General features: G+C 38.8%; 1 protein-coding gene and 1 pseudogene across 1 annotated transcript in view; one reads left to right on the top strand and one right to left on the bottom strand.

Annotated features, from left to right (window-relative positions):
• Nucleotides 1–21,998, top strand: part of Lrig2 (leucine rich repeats and immunoglobulin like domains 2) — a 174,144-nt gene that overhangs the window by 48,886 nt on the left and 103,260 nt on the right. The gene's annotated exons all lie outside the window — the stretch shown is intronic.
• On the bottom strand, nucleotides 4,843–5,527 carry LOC124102026 (ubiquitin-conjugating enzyme E2 D3-like; annotated as a pseudogene).

Genomic DNA, 21,998 nt, shown 5'->3' with positions numbered 1-21,998 from the left:
TACTCAATCAAAAAAACCTTAAATGCAGCAGACAGCTTGTTGCCTTTGGCCCTCATTCCACAGAAGAGTTCAGGTGGGTACATGGGCTCTCCAAATGTGACCCCCATTTAAATCTCCTTACCCTGTGAGATGTGATATTGGCCATACTGGGGATTCAACCCCCGGACCTCACACATACTATGCAAGTGCTCTATCCACTCCACCTCATTATTTTATTTATTTATTTATTTTTGGTACTAGGAATTGAAGCCAAGGGTGCTTAACCACTGAGTCACATCCCCACCCACCCTTACCCCCATTTTTTTGAGACAGATTCTCACTAAGTTGCTTAGGGCCTCATTAATTAAATTACTGGGGCTGGGCTCAAACTTGCAATCCTCCTGCTTCAGGCTCCCAAGTCAACGGGATTACAGGCATGGGCCACCACGCCCAACCCATCTCCTTCTTTTTAATATTGTCCAGCCAATAACTGTTGGAACACTGACACAGATGCACATACATGCACACAACTTTCACGGGCAAATGTTAACTCACAGAGATAATATAAAATCTAAACTAAAGCTCTCTAACTGCATGTGAAGGGAATTCAGTCCACAGACTTGATCAGTGTTTTGTTGTCGCTGTTTTTAAATGATTTTTAATGTCTTTAGAAGGTTCATACAATTCCCATTTTACCCCCGTCTCAGCTCCTCCCTGTTGCATTATATCCAGCTGCTTCACCCATTTATGCTTCTATCCTGTCTTCTGAAAGCATTTGGGTTCGAGATCCCTGAACCTAAAACCCTCAAGAGGGTAGATATACATTTTCCTAATTGCCCTATAACATATGGATATTTTTCCTTTTGCTTTTGGGTTTTCTTTCTTTTCTCTCTCTCTCTCTCTTTTTTTTTTTTTTTTTTTGGTACTGGGGATTGAACACAGGGCATCACACATGCTAGGCAAGTGTTGTGCCACTGAACCACATCCTCAGCCCTTTTCTATTTTATTTTGAGACAGGTTTTCTCTAAGTTGCCAAGGCTAGCCTTGAACTTTTGATCCTCCTGAGTAGCTGGGATTACAGGATGCACCATTGCACCAGGCCTAATCTCCTTTTAAACTGTGCCTCTTGGATCTTCAATCACAGGCTACTCCCTTAGCTACACCCAAACCACATGAAATTGTTAAATGTTTATTTAGGGATGTAGGTCTGTTCTTAGAAAGATGTCTTTTTCACCAGCCTTTGAACTACTGGAGATGGAGGGAAGTTTTGATTCTTTGGATTATATATTAATAGTAATCATTTGCCAAGGTATTCCTTAGTATTAATATTCCCTACTATTGTCTGGAAATAATTACTTTAGGATTTCATTTAATAATTTTAATTTCTTCCTATTATGTCACAAAATATTTTCATTTGTTCAAATATTTTTGACTATCTACTATGTGTTGGGCATATGTTCTAGATACTGGAGAGAGAGTAATGAACAAAACAAAGCTTCCTTCTTCATGAAGTTTACTTATATTCTAGAAAAGAAAACAATTTCAGTAGACATAATAGACATAATATCTATAATGCTGAAGACTTAATATGCTCTGTCCTTACTTCAGAATTATCTGTCTTACATGTATTCTTGTATATATATCTTTTGGGTAATCAGAAGATTTTTATCTCAAGTAATTGCATATTGCTAAGTATCTGCCTAATAAAAAAAAATGTTGAAATATAACTAGTCTGCAAGCAATGAGCTCAACAGGTAGGGGAAAATATAATGACTCCAATTATATTTTCAATTCTTGGCCTTCTTCTTCTTTTTCTTTCTTTTTTTATATTTGTACTGGCACTAAACCCAGGGGTGCTTTACCACTCAGCTACATCCCAAGTCTTTTTTATTTTTTATTTTGAGACAGGGTCTCACTAAACTGCCCAGGTTGGCCTTGAACTTGCAATCCACTTGTCTCAGCCTCCTGAATCACTGGGATTATATGGGTGCACCACCACAGCTGGCAAGTATTGGCCTTATTCTGTGTACAAATAGATTAATATCCTTTGTCTCATTGCCAAAGAGTATGTTGCTAACCCTGGCCAGTTCTCCCTCAAATGCACACAGTTGGAAACAAGAGAAATCAGGGAATGATATATTAGGTATGAATTAGCACCACGGAGAATAATGTAACATTGTTGATGTTGCTTAAAAAGAGGCTTTCTGGACAATAGTGTTATTGTGGTCAAATGTGGCTCAGGACAGTCTTTAAACTGAAAGTTCTCCAGGCTGCCTTCTTTCTCTATTAATCAGGAGGATCATAAAGGAGTTCTTTTATTTGGATCAAATCCTCAGGATCATGAAGGAATTCTTTTCCTTGGATCAAATCCTTGGGATCATAAAGAAGTTCTTTTCCTTGGATTGAATCCTTGGACTAGGTTTGCAATCTTTTTTTGTGCTTGCGATGGTATAGTCCTCTATCTTCAAAAGTGTTTCCAAATTCAACTATTAATGCAGACAAGCTAAGAGGGCAACAAACATGATGGAAGTGATTTGAGAATTTGAGCTGACACACTCTGGCATTCAGACATGCCTGGAGGACCTGTCTGCCAAGATCTCGTGTACAGGAAGGATTACGAAGAGCTTATCTGAAGGGGAGTGAAGACTTACGAGACAAAGTTGGAAGAGGAAAGAGATTGTGGGTACAGACCAAATTCATGTTTGAATCTTAGGGAATGGGAACTAAAAGGGCATGTCAAACCCAAAAGAGTAGTTTCTATACAATCCTCTGACACATTAGGACTTTTCAGATGGGTCATGTTACGGTGTGGAGCAAAGTTGGGTGAAGGGTGCTTTTGCAAGCTAAAATGTGTATTGAAGACATCGTAGCCCAAAGCAGCCAACATCATGGCCCCAAAGGAAACAGGGCAGCACTGCACCTAAATTAGCACCAGAAGAATATCACAGACATCAACGACACCGGGTGCTTTGGACCTAACGCCAGTATGTGTGCACAGGTTGGCCTCAAAATGACTGGGGACTGCACTAAAGTGAGTCAGAGAAAAAATGAGGTACTTGTAGGGGTCAGAGGGTTGTTGGGAGTAAGAGTTAAGAGTGTAGTTCTAGGGGCTGGGGATGTGGCTCAAGCGGTAGCGCGCTCGCCTGGCTTGCATGCTGCCCGGGTTCGCTCCTCAGCACCACATACAAACAAAGATGTTGTGTCTGCCGAAAACTAAAAATAAATATTAAAAAAATTCTCTCTCTCTCTCTCTTAAAAAAAAAAAAAGAGTGTAGTTCTACAGATAGCTGACTGTCAGGGAAGGGAGTTGCAAATAGGAAATTGAGGAGTCTAAAATGAACTCTACAGAGCTGGATCTGTATATTGGGCTGGGGATAAAGCTCAGCTGGTAGATTGCTTGCCTCGCATGCACAAGGCCCTGGGATTGATCCCCAGCACCACAAAAACAACAACAACAAAAACCTATGAATATCACTGTGAGTTCTTTTTTGGAGGAGATGCTTCTTTGCTTTTTATGGGTGCATTATAAGTATATAGTTTCTTTAAGTGTGTGTACATGTGCACATGTGTGTTTGTGATTATGAAATAGCCTGTACTCAGAGGGCCTACATAAAATAATAGCCCAGTACTTTTTTTTTTTTTTTTTTTTTTTTTTTTTTTTGAGAAAGGGTCTCACTAAGTTGCTGAGGCTGGCCTCAAACTTGAGATTCTCTTGCCTCGGCCTCCTTAGCTATAGGCATGTGCCACTTTGTCCAGCCCAGACCGATCTTGAAATTCCCAAACTCAAGTAATACTCCTCCTTTAGCCTCCCTCATAGCTGGGACTACAGTCATACCATTGTGCCCAATAACAGCTTATACAAATTGGCACACCTAAAACCCTGTAGTTTTTGGTTTTTTTTTGGGGGGGGTACTGGGATTGAGCCCAAGGGTGGTGCCTAATCACTGAGCTACATACCCAGTTTTTAAGTTTGAGATAGGGTTTCCTAAAGTTGCTCAAAGCCTTGTTAAGTTGTTGAGGTAGAATTTTTTTGTTTTGTTTTGTTGTTGTTTATGCAATATTATTGAAGAAAAATAAATCAATAACTAGCAGAGGTATTAGTTGATCACTCATCCATTGACAACTTGCTTCATTTATTCAGTGCTATATTAAACAGTGTATTAGAAGATAGATTAACTAATAGCTCTAAGCCTCCTAACAATTTAAATGAAAATTATAAAATGTTTTGAGACCCTATTTTGGAACACAGAGGGTATTTGACTTCCAATTTCCATTCTCTGTAGAATAAGAACAGGTCATTCCTTTATTGACATGCATAAAATACATCACATTTTCTGTTCTGCTGATGCTATAAATTCAATACCAGTTCTTTTGCCACATCATTATGAGAATAAAGCATATCATGTAACCTCAAGTCTCTAACAGTGGAAGGTTTAAACAAAATGAATGTTGCTAGAATAATGCTGCTTTCTTTTAAGTGACAACTAAGCATCCATCTCCCACCCCCTCAGATGATTTCTTCCACATGTTAGAGCAGTGAGGAATAGTTTAGTCTCATAACCAAGTTAGAGTGAAGACATTGGCCACATAACACACATGCTCCATTTAAAAAAAAAATTCTGAATCTTGGGCAACTTTTCTCTTGTAACTATTTTATAGTTTCTAAAAAAGCAGTTTTTGTCCAAAGCTAGAAGAACTCAAGTCTTCTCAGATGACCATGAGAATGAATGGAGGGAGATAAACAAAAAATAAAGAAGATGAAGTCTGGTAGGCGAGCAACTGTATAAGAAAATTTAAAAAAAGAACAGTAAATTTAAAATTTATTCCAGCTATAATGCAGGTTATTCTGACTTTAAGATAGCGTCACATGGCATAATTCTGAGTTCATTCCTGAGATATTCTGTTGTACTTATCTCTTGTCTCTTTTATAGATATGTACAATCTCTGGCACTAAAGGGTCATCTGGGTTTGGATCACATAGCAGTGAACAAATGGATAAAAGAACTTTAGAAATAGTTAAAGCAGGAGACCATTCTAATTTTAGAATATTGAGATAAATGATGCCATTACGGTCAATATTTGGATGATAAATTCTTGTTGTAAATGCAACCTTAGGTGGTTTGAAGGTGTTGCTGTAGGAAAATGAATTGTCAAAAAGAATACACTGCTGGGGGCATGGTGGCGCACACCTGTTATCCCAGCATCTCGAGAGGCTAAGGCAGGAGGGTCGAGAGTTCAAAGCCAGCCTCAGCAAAAGCCAGCACTAAGTACCTGAGACCCTGTTTCTAAATAAAATACAAAATAGGGCTGAAGATGTGGCTTAGTGGTTGAATGCACCTGATTTCACTCCAGTGAGAACACACACACACACACACACACACACACATCCCACGCCAAAAAAAAGAACATACCATGTTGATATGGGCTATTATTAGGTACCATAATAACAGTGGCTTGCCAATGAAACATATCATCCCCACTGGACCTGCAGAACATTGTGCTGGAGGGCCAAATCACCAAATTCCTTATTAATCCGTTTCAGCACCATAGTCTGTGCTTTTCATCTGGCTCCTTACTATCTTGGTGTGGGCTAAAAGGTTCTGCCCAAACTCTTGATTTTCAGGGTGGTAGGGAAGGATTGTCTCTTTTTCTCACACCGGCTGTAGCAGACACAGGTGCGGAGGGGCTGGGGCCTCTCTCAAGTTGTGGCTTCTGCCTCCTCCCCTGCACCTAGCTGGTGTCTCCCTGGACCCTACCGGGCTCAGGCACACAACACATTGAGTATGGCTTTGAACGTGTGATCTTCCTGTCTCAGCCTAGAACCCAGATCTTTTTAAATATTGTCCATTAGAGGAACAAGAGTTTTTAAGAGAAAAGTTTGAGTTCAGGTTTGGTGCTAGGAATGTACAAGACAAGCCTATTGTCTCATAAAATTAGGAGGCTCAAAGAATTTTGAGAACATATGGAACAGTTTGAAGAGACTTCCACTGTCCACATTAGAGACAATTTGAGTATCAGAATAAATACTGTCAACAATAGATTGTACACTAGGAGTGGTGGCATACACCTGTAAGCCCAGCTACTCAGGAGGCTGAGGCAGGAGGATCCCAAGTTTGAGGCCAGCCTGGACAACTTAGTGAGACCTGTCTCAGAATAAAAAATTAAAAGGGTTAGGGATGTAACTCAGGGATAGAGTGCCCCTGGGTTTAATCCCCAGACCATACACCACACACACACACACACATACACACACACACATGCGATTACAATTCATTGAATAAAATAGGACTATGAATTCATACTGGTATTAATAAATGTTCAAGCAAATGAAGAAGATAAAGTTTTTATTAACAGTAGAATGCCACCAAAAATATAGAAAAAAATGGAATTATAAAATCACATTTGGGCTGGGTGTGATGGCATACCTGTATCCCAGTGACTCAGAAGGCTGAGGTAGGAGGATCAAAAGTTTGAAGTTAGCCAGGTGCAATGGAATACATCTGTAATCCCAGGAGTTTGGGAGGCTGAGGCAGGAGGATCACAAGTTCAAAGCCAGCTTCAGCAACTTAGAGAGATCCTGTCTCAAAATAAAAACACAAGGGTTGGGGATGTGGCTCAGTGATTAAGTGCTCCTGAGTTCAATTCCAGGTACCAAAAGAAGAAAAGTTTGAGGCCAGCGTTGGAAACTTAGCAAAGCTCTGTTTCAAAATTTAAAAAAAGAGAAAAAAATAGTATTTGACAACTACTATAGTAATAATTGATTCAGTTAAGAAACATCATTGGATGATAAAATTAATGGATAAAATTTTGATGAGAAACAGAATGTTTACAGTCTCATAGTATCTCATAACAAGATATTTGTTAACTATAAAAAGAAAATTAGGGCTGGGGTTGTGGCTCAGTGATAGAGCGCTTGCCTGGTACGTGCGAGGCCCTAGGTTTGATCCTCAGCACCACGTAAAAATAAATAAATAAAATAAAGATGTTGTGCCCAACTAAAAAATAAATATTGAGGGGGAAAAAAAAAGAAAAACAGTAGTTTTGAAGTGGAGAAACCTGGCAGGCATCACTTTAACCAAGTCATCAGAATTAACTTTAACAGTAATGGAACAAATCAACTCCAGATATTACGTACAGATCACATCGCTTCTGTGGTATTCCTGCTAAGAATGCATAACCTGAATCTAATCATGAAGAAGCATCAGACAACTCAAGTTGGAGAACATTCTACAAAATCATTGGTCTGTAACTCTTCAAATATTTCAAGGTCATGAAAGACAAAATGCAGAAAATCTATTTTAGATTATGGACTAAAGATACTTGACAACTTAATGCAATGTATGGTCTGGACTTTCTTTTACCATGGTTGACATTACTGGGACACCTGAGAAAAATTTGAATGAGGTCTGTAGATTAGAAAATGCTATTGAAGCAGAAATCATTGATTTCTCTTTCTTTCTCTTTGTGGTGTTGAGGGTTGAACTTAGGCCTTGCACATATGAATCAATATCAATTTCTTATTTTCATAATTGTACTGTGGACATGAAAGAGAATGCCAATGCTTTTAGGAAATATACACTTGACTATTTAGAAGAAAGGAGCATCTTGTCTACAACCAATTTGCAAACAGAAAAAATCTAAGAAAAAATTATGCCCACATGTATACATACAGAGAGTGATCGAGCAAGTTCGTACAAAGTATTAGCCTAGGTTGCTAGGAGAAAGAATTGAAATTAACAAGCAAGTGATTCGTGACTAACATCAGTAATTTTGAGAATATGCCCCAAAGACCTTTTTAATGGTCTTTGCCAATTATGATGTAAGATAAAACAGAAAATCTTGAAAACCAGGAACTCACTCTCTAAATTTACGATACTATGCCATACTCTTCTAACGCAGAATCAATTCAATTCATTCCAACTTCAATTCCAAACTCCTCTAGCAAAAAATACGTGGTTTTGTTTTTTTACTTTCATCTTTATATTAGAAGATTGTAGTAACAAATTCCACACAATTCTCCTTCTAGAACAATAGATGAATCCCATTCGTGATAAACAGGTGGAATCCAAATAAATTCCGAACACTTGTATAATATAGAGATAAAACATTTTGGACCCGAAGCTCAAAGCTAATTAAGAACCAGCAGGGGCTACGGATTGAACCACCTCCAACCTCTCTTTCCTCTATTATTCCTATATCACTGGCTGCAGGAAGCAGCCATATTGAAATACAAATTTTACTTTTTCTTTGAAAAAAAGAAAAACAAATAGATGGTTTATTCTCAGAATGTACAGGAACTTATAGTCTAAACGTCCATAAATACATATTCTAGAAACTCTTATCACCTCAGAACCCTACTACAGCTTCTCTTTAATCTTTTTAAACATCCTGTTACAAAAATTGCAGCTGCATCTATGGCAGGAAGAATAATAAGATAATAATTGGTCAAACATCAAAAGCATTTGGGTGTGTCTTCCACAGACTTTTAGTCTTCTCTCCCACCAACACCATGTTCTTAGATTTTTCTCCCCAACCACACACATGTATTTTTTGTTTGTTTCTTTCTTCTTTTTCCTTTCTCCTGAGTAATTACTATGAATTTTTGCCAGGTCAATCATTTTTGTCAGGAAGAAACCCAAAATAATATATAAAAAAAAAAGCAGATAAACAATACCTGAAGATGTACTGTTCACAGGCCCACGCCTCCCTTTGATTTCTTTCCCCATACCTAATGGGATTCATTGGTGGAATTGCACGTCCTCAGTTATTTGTAGGAGGGAGATCCTCTAACTGACGTATGCTAGGAATTTCCTATTAACTTCATGGGATGAATATAGAATTACCCTCGCCAACCAGTGTTTACTAAGAAAGAAACACACATATTATCTTATGTGGGCTGTGAATCTAATACATATACATATACATCCAGCAAGTAGTTCTCCCTGCCCACCTACTGGGGATTGAGCCCAGGGGCAACTAACCACTGAGCCACATCCCCAGCCCTTTTTAATATTTTATTTAGAAACAGGGTCTTGGTGAGTTGCTTAGAGCCTCAGAACAGATCACATTGAATTAATGCACAAACATTCAAAGGTTCACAGTGGTTACTTCTGGCAGGTAAGATGGTGGTCCTGTTTTTATTGCCTTGAATAAGGTAAGTTCTAATTTTCACAATAAATACTAACTTTAATAACAATGACAACATGAATTATTTATTAGTTTCTGCTAGATGCTGTTTCCTAGCATGTAGTTCCTGTCCTCAAGGACAGTTTCCTAGCATGTAGTTCCTATCCTTGAGGATATTCCCATTGCACAGATAAGGAAACTGGGGCCCAAGGCCACAGAACTAAATAGGTGATGAAAGAAACTAGAACCCAGGTTTGACTGATTCTTAACCTTTCTTCCTATAATGAGGAAAATAATTTATTTCTTTTATCAACAAGAATTGATGGGGGATTATTGTGGTGTGCAGAAATTCATACAATATGCTAACTTTGGTTGAACAGCACAAGTTACATTGAGATTATTATGTCCTTTATTTGGATACAGTATGAAGACTGCATGTGACATTTTACCTGTGATGTGAGATCATTGGCTCATATAGAACTTACCAAAAAATCCTGTGGTTCTTATTTTATTTTTCCTTTTTCTCTTGACTCTACCTCTTCCCTATTCCTCTCAGTAATCAATTTTAACAAATTAATTGTTAACCATTTTTTTCTCAATGTTGACATAACTACATATAGACAAATAGAAATACACTCATATTCAAAACAGATTTTTTTTTGTCATTTAAAAAATGACTGCTTTTTGCTGGATACAGTGACATGCACCTGTAATGCCAGCGATTTGGGAAGCTGAGACAGGAGAATTGAAAGTTCAAGGTCAACTTCAGCAATTTAGCAAGATCCTTAGCAACAAGGATCTGAGCAAGACTCTGTCTCAAAAATAAAAAGATCTGATACAAAATACATGTATGAATATGTGAATTTGGTGTCAATATACCTTATATAATCAGATATATGATAAATTATGGTATAATGGTGTGTTAAGAATTGTAATGCAAAAATAAATAAATAAATGGATTAAAAAAGATTTTCTGGGAGATGTACAAGGGTTTATTTTTGTTTTAAATGGATCTTTTTTTGTAGTGGTAAAATATACATAATACTTTATTACTGCAAGAATATACTGTGTATTTCAAAAAGCTAGAAGAAAGGATTTTGAAAGTTTCTCCCACAAAGAAATGACAGATGTTTGAGGCCATAAATATGTTTAACCTGATTCAAACATTGTGCAATGTATACAAGTATCAAAACATAACATGGTATATTACTAATAATGTACAACTTTGTTTTTATGCAATAGGCTAAAATAAATAATATTTTATAAAAAAAAAATAGGCTGGAGATGTGGCTCAGTGGCTTAGTGCCCGTGAATTCAATCGCTGGTATCCCGCCAAAAAGAGTTGTTGAAGATATGACATCAAAAGTACGCAGGAGTATTTGAAGTGTCAACACTAAAATATCTGGTGCAGTCTCTTTCTACAGGGCTCTGAGACACTAGTTCTTGGTTAAAAATGAGAATTCTGGATAGAATCTGATTGCAGAAATTCAGGAAAACTTTGACTAAAATAGAAACTATAAATTATAGTTATTTAAAATGGTTATGGCTGATTTTTCAAGAGTGAAAGAGGTGATGAAAGTTTATAAAAAGAATAATATACCTGCAAGGAAATTTGGTCATTTCCGTGGCATGCAAAATAAAGTATGGGCACAACATTTTTCTTTTTTTTAACCGTGGGTTGAACCCATGGGTGTTTAACCCGCATGCCCAGCCCTTTTAATGTTTTTTTTTTTTAATTTTTAATTTGTTCTTTGAATACATACATGACAGTAAAGTATATTTTGATAGATTACACATATACGGAGTATAACTTATTCTAATTAGGATCCCATTCTTGTGGTTATAAATGATATGGAGTTATACCAAAAAAAATTGTTTTAAATTAAAAAATAAAAAGATCTGGGGATGTAGCTCAGTGGTAAAGTACCCTGGGTTCAATCCCCAGTACCAAAGTATCAAAAAAAAAAAAAAAGTGGCTACCTTTTAAAATATTTTAGAGCAAATTTAATTCAAAACAAAGACAAGTCATACTTTGCAATATTCTGTACAGGTGACAAAAAAAAATTCTCTAGATTAAAATGATAAACTGCTGTTCTAACCTGGAAAGCCATCTTCCATTACAACTTGACATTGGGACTAAGTAATCAATTTATCTTTTTTGTATTTGGAATTCATAAAAGGTATCTAAAAACTAACAACCTTCCTTTCAGATTTCTTTTTTTTTTTTTTAATATTTATTTATTTAGTTTTCGGCGCACACAACATCTTTGTTTGTATGTGGTGCTGAGGATCGAACCCGGGCCGCACGCATGCCAGGCGAGCGTGCTACCCTTTGAGCCACATCCCCAGCCCTCCTTCCAGATTTCTTTCTCTCTTTTGTTTTTTTTGAGACAGGGTCCCACTGTGTTACCCAACCTGGTTTTAAACTCAAAATTGTGTCTCAGCCTCCCAAAGATCTAGGATTATAGGTGTGTACCATTGCACCCTACTAGATTTCCAATAGTATATGTGCTATTGATGAATTTCTTTAGTTTCTCGAAAAAGTGACCACTTTTTTTTGGGGGGGGTACCAGTGATTGAAGCTAGGGGTGCTTAACCACTGGACCACATTCCTAACCCTTTTCTTATTTTTTATTCTGAGACAGGATCTTGCTAAGTTACTGACAGCCTGGCTAAATTGCTGAGGCTGGCTTTGAATTTGATCCTCCTGCCTCATCCTCCCTAGCCACTAGGATTACAGGCTTGTACCATCCTGCCCAGTTAATAATATTCTTGTATATATGTCCTATGGTATTTTAACTCAATAGTTTGATTAAGCTAGTAGTTTTAGCTCAATAGAATAGATACCAGGACTAAGATTACTGGGTAAAGACTATATGCATTTTTAAAATAATAGCTGTTGTCAGATGGCTTTTTGAAAAACCTATAATACTTTATCTTTCAGTAACCAGCGCATGAAAATGCCCTTTACCCAACATCCCTGTAGCAAGAGTACTGTAGCCTATTCATCAGCCATTCTTTTTTAAAAATATTTTTTTAGTTGTAGATGGACACAATATCTTTATTTTTATTTATTTATTTTTTATGTGGTGCTAAGGATCGAACCCAGTGGCTCACACATGTGAGGCAAGTGCTCAACCACTGAGCTACAACTCCAGCCCCTCAGCAGCCATTCTTATAAAACCCTGTGAAACAAGAGATCAAAGGAAACTATTTAATAAATATAATACAGATTATCTACCAAAATCAATAGCCATGAACCCTGTTGAAATATTAAAATTCTTTCATTCATATTTGGGAAATATACATGAGCAAAAGCTTTAATTAGAAAATTAAATACATTTCCCAAATTTAAAATCCATGTGTGAGATTACATATAAAATGTACACAAATCAATCAGAGGATGTTGGGGAAAAAGGCACACTCATACATTGCTGGTAGGACTGCAAATTGGTGCAACCACTCTGGAAAACAGTATGGAGATTTCCTCAGAAAACTTGGAATGGAAACACCATTTGACCCAGCTATCCCACTTCTCAGTTTATACCCAAAGGACTTAAAATCAGCATATTATATGGGATGGGGTTGTGGCTCATGGGTAGAGTGCTCGCCTAGCACGTGCAAGACCCTGGGTTCGATCCTCAGCACCACATAAAAAGTAAAGGTATTGTGTCTATCCACAACTAAAATAAATAAATAAATATTTTTTAAAAGAATTTTTAAAAAAATCAGTATATCACAGTGATGCAGCCACATCAATGTTTATAGCAGTTCAACTCACAATAACTAAACTATGGAACCAATCCAGGTGCCTTTCAACAGATGAATGAATAAAAAAAAAATGTGGTACAGAATATACTTTGTATATAACCAGAGATATGAAAAATTGTGCTTTATATGTGTAATATGAACTGTAGTGCATTCTGCTGTCATATATAACAAATTAGAATAAAAATTTTTGAAATGTGGTATATATACAATGGAATATTACTCAGCTTTAAAGAAGAATGAAATTATGGCATTTGCCAGTAAATGGATGGAGCTGGAGAATATTATGCTAAGCAAAATAAGCCAATTCCAAAAAACCAAAGGCAGAATGTTTTCTCTGATATGTGGATGCTAATTCACAATGCAGTGGGGCTAGGGAAGAACAGAGTTACTTTATAGGTAGAGGGGTGTGAAGGGAGGGGAGGGGGTATGGGGGTAGGATGGATAGTAGAACAAATCAGACATTATTACTCTATGTACATATATAACTGTATCACCAGTAGGATTCTACATCATGTATAACCAGCAGAATGAAAAATTATACTCCATTATATATGATATATCAAAGTGCATCCTACTATCATGTATAACTAATTAAAACAAATAAGTTATTATAAAAATTCTGGGAATGACATAGTTCAAGCACTTTCTCTTTGCAAAAAAAAAAAAATGTACACAAATCCTAAGTGCACAGATTGATTCATTATCACACAGTAAACATATCCACATGGCTACCAGCCAGGTCAAGAAACAGACCTTACCAGTACCTCACAAGCCCTCTTCATGCTCTTCCCAAACATTGTCCCCTTCCTCATTCCTAAAGAGAACCACAGTCCTGACTTTTAACACCACAGAATATTTTTTTGTATGGCTTTGAAATATATGAAATAGAATCATGCAGTCTATCCTCTTTTTTGTGTGTGTCTGCTTTATTGCCCTCAAATTATCTTTGTGAAATTTCTGTTTTAGATGAAAGTAGTTTACTCACTTTCATTAATGTACAATAGTTCATTGTAAAAATAAAATACTGCAACTTATTATCTATTCTGTTGTTCCAGAAATTTCAGGTCCTTCTGAACTGGAAAACTGCCTCCATATTGTATTATCAGAAATTTGCATCATTATAACATTTCTGTCTATGTGAAATATTTATTGACTTTTAACTGCTCAGTAGGGCCAGACAAATTTGTATTAGTCAACTAGTAATCTCTCTTTTGGTTAATCTTAAAGACCTAATAAATATTATTTGTGTAAATTTGTCCAGTTAACCAAAACTGTAGCTACCTATGGCCTCATTCAACAGACATTTCTGCAACTCAACCAATTCAATTTAACAAATATTTATTGAAAGTCTACTGTGGCTGAGCACAGTTATGTACATGTGTAATCCCAGGGACTGGTGGCACACACCTGTTATTCCAGTGACTTGGGAGGCTGACATTCAAGGATCACAAATTGGAGGTCAGCCTCAGCAGTTTAATGAGAGCCTGTCTCAAAATAAAAAGGGCTGGGGATGTGGCTCAGTGATAGAGCACCCCTAGATCAGCCCCCAGTACCAAACAGAAAGGAAGGACCTGGTCACGGTGGCGCACATCTGTAATCTCAGCTACTCAGGAGGCTGAGGTAGGAGGATTAGAAGTTCAAAGCCAGCCTCAGCAACTTAGTGACACCCTATCCTAAAATAAAAGGGGCTTGGATGTGGTTAAGTGCCCCTGGGTTCAATCTGGTATCAACAACAACAATGACAAGAGAGAGAGAGAGAGAGAGAGAGAGAGAGAGAGAGAGAGAGAGAGAGAGACACAAGAGAGAGAGGAAGGAAATCTATGGTGTTCCAGGTACGGACTGGGTTGACTGGGGTTAAAACAATGAACAAAACAGAGCAGACCTACACCCTCATCAAATTTACATTCTAGTTGATGAGATACTTGTAAACAAAAAATTAAGTTATTTAGATAATTTTACTTGAGTGCATGATGAAAGTGAAATGGTGCAACACGGGCTGGGGTTGTGGCTCAGCGGTAGAGCGCTCGTCTAGCACGTGTGAGGCCCTGGTTTCGATCCTCAGCACCACATATAAATAAATAAATAAATAAATAAAAACAAAGGTATTGTGTCCAACTACAACTAAAAGGTAAATATGGAAAAAAAAAGAAAAAGAAAAAGAAATGGTGCAGCTCTAGGAACTAAAGAGGGAGTCAAATAACTTTAGAAGAGATTGGCTCCATGAAGACTGAAGTATAACATTCCAAACAAGGGGAATGGCCAGGTCAGAGGCCTCCAGGAGGGTTAGGCTTCAAGCCCAGTCAGGAAGCATGGTCAGCAAACAGCCGGAGTTGACAGCTCTTTCAGGGTCCGCCTCAAGTGCAGAGAGCCCTGCTATAAAAGGACATATGCTTCCTGCAGCAGACCACCACATCTAGAGACCGAGAGACCAGTCATTCTGATCAGACATCCTGACCAATTCTTATCAATTCGGAGCTCCCTGATGGGTTGGCAAAAGCTTTGTTGGGTTCCAGCACTGATCTTTCTCTGTTGCACCTGCTTCCTCTCCCTTTCTTTCACAGACATTAAACCTTAACAAACATCTCAAATCCTGAATTTCATCTCTGTATCTGTAGTGAACTCAGGTAAAACCTGTGACAAGTGGGAAGCCACTGGAGAGCAAAGACATTCAAATTTAGGTTCTTGATCACTCAAGCTGCGGTATAGAGAATGGATTCTAGCCGGGTACAGTGGCACCTGCCTATAACCCCAGTGGCTTGGGAGCCTGAGGCAGGAGGATCACAAGTTCAAAGCCAGCTTCAGCAATTTTGTGACGCCCTAAGCAATGTAGCAAGACCCTGTCTTAAAATTTAAAAATAAAAATAAAAAAATGGGCTGGGGATGTGGCTCAGTAGTTAAGCACTGATGAGTTCAATTCCTGGTAGAAAGAAAAAAAAAGGGGGTGGGGTGGGGCCAGGGATGTAGCTCAGTGGTAGAGTGCTTGGTTAGCATGTGTGAGGTACTGTGTTCAATCCTCAGCATCACATAAAAATAAAAATAAAAAAGGTATTGTGTCCACTTACAACTAAAAAAGAAAATGTGTATTTAAAAAAATTTTTAAAAAGGTCCATTGACAACTTAAAGAAATATTTAAAAAGAAGATTAGGGGCTGGGGTTGTGGCTCAGTGGCAAAGAGCTTACCTGGCACATGCGAGGGACTGGGTTCACTCCTCAGCACCACATAAAAATAAACAAAATAAAGATACTGTGTCCCTCTATAACTTAAAAAAAAAAAGATTGGTAGTAATGTGCCAAGAGAGAGATGATGTGGCTTAATCTAGGGAGGATAGAAGAAGTGAGTGGATTTTGGATAGGATTGTAGAAGAGAAAATTGGTTCTTCCCAAGCATTTTGATCAACTGTCTGAAAACAAATATTTTATTTGGCACCTAGTTTCGATTTCCTTAAGTGCTTTTGTATTTCTTGGATCTACTCATCCAGGTAATCATTTCAAAAAAGGTCCTCGTTCCTGCCTGTGCAATATGGTACCCACTTGCCTGGATGGTCTCCTTCCTAAAATCTCCTTCTTGTTTAGGCCTCCAGCCCCCTCCACTTTTCCTCCACTCCTCTAGCATGGACAGTTTGTTGCTGTCTCGTGCCTTTTTCTCCTGGGGTTTCCTCTGTAGTGCTGTTCACATTTTGCCCACCTAAATTCTACGCATCCTTCCAGGCTCTGTTTCTATACTACTTCCAGGATCACAGAGGATTTCTCTAGCTCAGCCTCCTGCACCTTCCACCGCCACCCCGTGAGGCTAACTCCACTGGGAGCTCATCATGTGTTCACATAATCTGTGTTCTCTTTCCTAGCACTTATCACAAGTTGTAATTATGCTGTGATTTTTATTATCTGTCTTTCTCACCAGAGTTCCACAAGGGGCAGGAATGTGCTTGTTTTGTTTTCCGCTTTATCACTGTGCCTTGCGCAGTAACTGGAACCCAGAAGGTTCACAAAAAATACTTGTCGAGTGAATGAACTTGCCCTTAATGGGCTCACGCTGGCATCTAGGGTCAATTCCTTTAAGTGCTTATAAAACATCTTTTTAACAATCCATGCCAAACATCTTCCAGGAATAATTGAACATTTTGAAACTTTAAGTTTCAGGATCTCTTATTTTCTACATAGAAAACATTTCTTGTAGAGTTTAATTGCCATATTTATTTTTTTGAGAAAGAGAATTTTTTTAATATTTATTTTTTAGTTTTCGGCAGACACAACATCTTTGTTTGTATGTGGTGCTGAGGATCGAACCCGGGCCGCACGCATGCCAGGCGAGCGTGCTACCGCTTGAGCCACATCCCCAGCCCCTTAATTGCCATATTATATGAGTGTAATTTTTTTTTTTAACAGTACTAGGGGATTGAATCCAGGAGTATTTTACCACTGAGCTACATTCCAAGGATTTTTTATTTTTCATTTTGAGACAGCGGCTTGCTAAGTTGTTGAGGATATACTCAAACGTATGATCCTCCTGCTTCAGCCTCCTAGGCAGCTGGAATTACAGGCAGGTGCCACCATATTATAAAGTGGTACCAAATATTTACAATAATAATTTTTAAAACTCTGATCTATTCTCCAATCTTAATCTCCAGATATGCAACTCCTTTAAGCAGATTTGCTCAATCCTCTGTCTTTAAAAAGAATTCCCTCTCCCCCCACCCTTTTTTTTTAGCTGTAGATGAACACACAGTATCTTTTATTTATTTTTATGTGGTGCTGGGGATTGAACCCAGTGCCTCACACATGCTAGGCAAGCACTTTACCACTGAGCTACAGCCTCAGCCCCCACTTTTACATCTTGTAAATCAAGTGCAATTACCTGTCCATAAATTTAATTATATTTCCATTTGTGATTTGCAGTCACATTGGTGATTTATGTCTTGTTTTTGTAGTACTGGGGATTGAATCCAGGGGCACTCTACCATTGAGCTACATCCCAGCCCTGTTTATTTTATTTTGAAACAGGGTCTTCACACATTGCCCAGGCTAGGTTTGAATTTGCGATCCTCCTGTATCAGGCACCTGAATCGCTGGGAAACTTTGGTGATTTCTTTCAGTATTAAGGACTAGAAATCTTTACTTGTTAAAAGTGGCAGAACATGTCATATTCTTTTATCTCAAAATGTGTTTCAAGAAATGGGGCATGGTGGCACATACCTGTAATCCCAGTAGCTTGGGAGGCTGAGGCAGGAGGATCTTGGAGTTCAAAGCCAGCTTCAGCAACAGCGAGGCACTAAGCAACTCAGTGAGACCCTGTCTCTAAATAAAATACAAAATAGGGGGGCTGGGGATGTGGCTCAGTGGTAGTGCACTTGTGAGGCAGTGGGATTGATCCTCAGCACCACACACAAAAAATAAATAATTAATTTTTTAAAAATACAAAATAGGGCTGGGGATGTGGCTCAATGGCCAAATACCCTTGAGTTCAATCCCTGGTATCCATCCCCACCAAAAAAAGGTGTTTCAATTTTTTTACCTTGTTTACTCTTCCTCTTCCAGCATGAAAATTATCTTTCTCTCTCTCTCTTTTTTGGTTCTGGGGGTTGATCCCATGGGTACATTACCACTGAGCTACCTGTCAGGTTGTTTTTATTTTGAGATAGGGTCTTGCTAAGTTGCTGAAGCTGGCCTCAAACTTGTTATCCTCCCACTTCAGTGACTTCCTGAGTCACTGGGATTACAGGTGTGCGCCATTGCACCCAACATCTCCTTTTTTATTGAGATATAATTCACATACCACAAAATTCATCTTTTAAAAAATTGTCTTTCTTTATGAAAAAGATGGCAAGATAAATAGATCTTACATGGTTTACCATCAGGTGTGATTCGGCTTTCTAGAAACAATGGTCTTTTGTCCTCCTTAAAGAATAAAAGGGTTCCAAAGTCAAGGCAGAATAGCACAGAAAGGCAGAGTCAGGGAAATTCAAGGCATTGATTTTGTCTAAGCAAAAAGAAGTAGTGAATGCCTTTCAATAATTTCCTCTCATAGGAAATCATTTCCCCAAGTTCATCATTTCTTGTTCATATCATTGGTCTTTTATCAAACATAATTCGCAGAATTAGATACATTTAGCACTGGAGATTGAATCCAGTGCCTTGCACATGCTAGTCAAGCGCTCTCCCATGGAGCTACACCCCCAGCCTTTTTTATTTGATTTTGATTTACGGTTTCACTAAGGTACCCAGGCTGGCCTTTAACCTGTGATTCTCTTGCTTCAACTTCCCTGGCCAAATTTATTTATTTATTTATTTTTAGCAATTCCAATGAAGATTTAGTAAGCCATCATTAAATGGGACATATCTAAGAAATGCTCCCTCTCTCTTTTATGTACAATTCACAACACCAATCCAGGATTAACACTTTGCTGTTTCTCAGCTGGGTGCATCCCATGCTTCAGTAGTTTTGTACAATTAGGCAATATCCAATAGTGTAGTGGTGCAAAAGTTCAAGTTTTCTCAGAAAGTGATAGATATTAGAGTGATATTGCAGCTCATGAAGACTTTGCTTTGTTTTAAAGACCCCTGAGGTGGACTCATTGCTTCCCATGATGGTGCTTATTTGGCCAAAATCTTTACTCACAAAGCTCTGTCTAAAATGTATTGTTCTCTCTCTGTTTCTGATCTCATGTGAGCTGCTTCCCTCTGCCACACACTCTGCCATGATGTTCAGCCTCACCTTAAGTCCCGAGGAATGGAGCCAGCCTCCTATAGACTAAGATCTCTGAAACCATAAGCACTCAAATAAACTTTTCCTCCTTTAAAGTTGTTCTGGTCAGATATTTTAATCACAGCAGCAAAATAGCTGACTAAAACAGAAATTGGTACCAAGACATGGAGCCCTTGCTGTGACTAACCTGATGACCATGTGGTTCAGAAGCTTTTTGAGCATTTTGGAATTGGTGGGAGGCATTTTGAGCTGTGTAGCAGTGCAAGCTGGAAATGCATTAGGTTGTGGTAAATGGAACTTAATGACTAATTCTGGTGGGAGCTCAGAAGACCAGAATGCCAATAGGACTGTGAACAGTGAAGACAGGACTCGAGAAGGTTTAGAGGAAAAGGAGGACACTATCAGTAACTGGACTAGAGGCCATTAGGTTTATGTTCTGGCTGAGAAGTTGTCTGCATTTTGCCCATGTCCTGAGACCTTCTGTGAGGCTGATTTTAATCTGGTAGGAGAAAATCCTAGGCAGCATAGCGGTGGCATGGATGTTGCTGGTGGCTTTTAGCCAAATTTATTGTGATAATCCAGAGCAAAAAGCAGAGCAAAAAGAATTGGAAAATGTGGACTAAGGAAGTTGCAGTTGCTAAAGACAATACTACCACTAAAGAAATGCTAAAGACTTTGCCCAGAAACAATAAGAAAGGTGGCTTCAGGGCATTTCAAGCTCAAGAGAGTAAAAGTGAAAATTCTCTTGAGACCAGTGAGGCACCCTTCTTGACAATGGGGCCTAGGAAGTATTTTCAATGTGCTCAGTCACCCAGATGCTCAGAGGCTGCTGCAGCCACAGTCCCTGGAGGCTGGGCTACTGCACAAGATGGCAGCAGGCCTTGGCATCAACCACCTGGTGCTGGTTCTGTAAGCTGCAGGATGCTGGAGTTAGAGGGTCATGGAGGCTGCCACCAAGATTACAAAGGCAGGCCTGGGAAGCCAGGCAAAGCGCAGCTGGGTTGGAGTCCCTGGGGGCACCCCCTGGGAAGCCAGAGTGTGGAGATGTGAGGAGGAAGCCAAAGCTTCAGAGGAGACCCCCAAGATTAAGAAATGCCAATAACGTGGGACATCATCCTAGGAAAGCTTCAGGAATTGAGCAGAGACAAGCTAACAGAGAGGCCACTTGGGCTGCAACCAACAAGGCCAAGGGGTGGAGCTAAACAAGCCTTTTGGAGAAGAGGTCATGCCATGTGCTCCAGATGCCAAACACAGAACTACAGGGCTTGTTTGCCTAGCTGGATTTCGGCCTTGCTTTGGTCCTGTCCTTTTTTTCTATGAGCCTATTTTTGTGAAAAGAAATGTTTACTCTGTACCTTTACATATTTGACACTTGTAAATTGCTTTTATTTTATTTTTATAGGAGCTCACAATGCGAGATTGCCTTGAGCCTCTCAGAGAAGACTTTGGACTTGAACTTTGAGCAATCTTGGAACTGTTTAGACTAGGGGGACTCTTGGAAATGGACAAAATGCATTTTGCATTGTGAGATGGTTGTGAGCTTTTGCGGGTGGAATGTTATGGTTTGGATGTGAGGTGTCCCCCTAAAACTCATATGTGAAACAATGCAAAAAAGTAAAAAAATAAGGGCTGGGTTTGTGGCTCAGTGGTAGAGCACTGCCTAGCATGTGTGAGGCACAGGGTTCGATTCTCAGCACCACATATAACCAAGTAAAATAAAGGTCCATTGACAACTAAAAAAAAAAAATGTATTGTTATCACCTGGGGCCTCACTGTCTTCTTCCACAGGGTTGGAGGTAGCTGACTCCAAGTCAGCAGAGGATTCCAAAGTCTGCTTGTTCTCCAGACATATGTAGATCTGTGGTCTGATTTAGGTCAGTGGTTGAATCTTGGTCCCCGTTCCCTCCACCTCTGTGGTTAACTCTAGATCGCTGGTCAGTTCTAGTAAGTCAGTGGTTGATGAGGGCAGTATGAGGAAAGCCACAGTCAGGGCACACAGGACGGGGAGGATCAGGACCTTTCAGAACATGATGCTGGTGCCTCGGGGAGAACAGGTGGCTGGCAGGTGAGTAGGTACCTAAATTGATTGTGCAGTTTAGAGTTATGCTATTCATGTCCATACTCTTGTGCTGTAGGCACTGTTACCTTTGGATATCCTTTGTAATGTCATATTTACATATTAAAATGCAGTCACATTTCAAATCAAATATCAGATTTTGCTGTAGGTAGGGGGTGTGACTCAGTAGTATTTAATTCCCACCACCACTAAAAAGAAAGTTTGTTACAAGATTATAACAGAATTTTGTACAATTGTTTTTTTGAAAAAATGGTGGCACACACCTATGATCCTAGGAGGGATCCTTGACTCAGGAGGCTGAGGCAGGAGGATTATAAATTCCAGGCAGGCATCAGCAAATTG

Source organism: Marmota monax, unplaced genomic scaffold (genome assembly GCF_021218885.2).
Source record: "Marmota monax isolate L192 unplaced genomic scaffold, Marmota_monax_Labrador192_F-V1.1 WCK01_AAM20220418_F8-fsc00087, whole genome shotgun sequence".
NCBI lineage: Eukaryota > Metazoa > Chordata > Mammalia > Rodentia > Sciuridae > Marmota > Marmota monax.
The sequence above is the reverse complement of the archived record's forward strand: the minus strand, read 5'-3'. Positions and strand labels throughout refer to the sequence as shown.